Here is a 1,374-nt window from a genome sequence, read left to right on the forward strand (position 1 = left end):
CAGGAATGGATCGCTGAGAGAATTTCAATCTCCGACTGCTTTTGTCTTGTGGTAGTGACTTTTATTATTTATGTTTGTGACATTTCTTACAGTTGTCAGCAGTGAATGAAAGACTGAAGTCTAGTAGATTATTATAAAATCAGCATCACAGTATTTGTGTTGTTGTATTAAAGGGGTGCTGCCTGCGTTTAAATACAGGTTTGGGTTACTAAATCTTGTATGCATAAAATGTTCTTATGATTTTCTTACTGACATAGAAAGGGCCTGTTTTATGTATTTTATTTAAACATTCTTTAGCTGCGTATTGGAAATACAAGTAAATAGCTCTTGCATGAAAACCACAAAGCGAGACTCTTTAAATATAGACCTTCTCAGTGAAATGCAAAACCTACTCAGATTATTACAATCCACAGGATTTCAAATAACTATTTTTAGTGCATGAATTATAATTTGATCTTATTGCAGTGTACCTTTAAACCACCTGTCTGATCTGGCAACGTCTTTATAATCAAAGATTGATGCTGACCGTATAAAGCAAATGTCACTGGACACCCAGGGGTCTGTTGTATTTGGAGTTGATGACATTTTGTTGGGTTTAAGATGTCTATTACAAGGCAATAAGGTAGATGCAGGCCGTGCCAGCTAGTCACCCTGAAAGTGGCCGTGAAGTCAGCAGATGCTTCTTTCTGGCTTTGGGAAGCGTTGCTTTTGTGTGTAGGATCTAAGTGTAGTCCAAGTGTTGATTGACATGTCTAGTGATTGATGTAATATTTATAAAAGTGTAGTGTTTATGCTTGGGCAAACCGATACGCTGGCACAGAGCCACTCTTCATTTTGGGGCCAGAACATCAGCCAGGCTTTAAAAAAATTGCCTTCTGAAGGAGTTAGATGATCTCTAAGGTCCCTTCCAGCCTGTGCCATTCTATGATTCTATGAGCTCAGCTAGAATCGTTCTCCTTATGGGAGAAACAATCGAAACGGCCCCAAAACAATTAATACCACAAGGGCTAACGATTGTGGCATTTGTAACCCCTTGCTCGCCGAAGCAGTTAAAGAGCAAACTTGGAAGATGCTGTGCGCAGTGCCCTGACCATCTTCTCCGGATGAAGATGAGATGAGGAATGAATCTGCGAGAGTAGGAGCAGGAGAGGGAAGGAGGGATGCTGGGTGGAATAGTAGCATCGCCCCACCCCGGCGGGTCAGGTAGCTGTCGTGAGACTGACACGTAGTCAGCAATGCAGAACTGCAGATATAACACGACAGATACACCCTCCTCCTGCTTTCCTTGGAGCCTGTGGAAGCTCCTCGGTAGCACCAGCTGTTGGTTTGAGCAGAGCTGTTAGAGTATCTTTCCTTTGCAGGATAGTCTGCCCT

Source organism: Apaloderma vittatum, unplaced genomic scaffold, assembly GCF_000703405.1.
Source record: "Apaloderma vittatum isolate BGI_N311 unplaced genomic scaffold, ASM70340v1 scaffold9824, whole genome shotgun sequence".
Lineage (NCBI taxonomy): Eukaryota > Metazoa > Chordata > Aves > Trogoniformes > Trogonidae > Apaloderma > Apaloderma vittatum.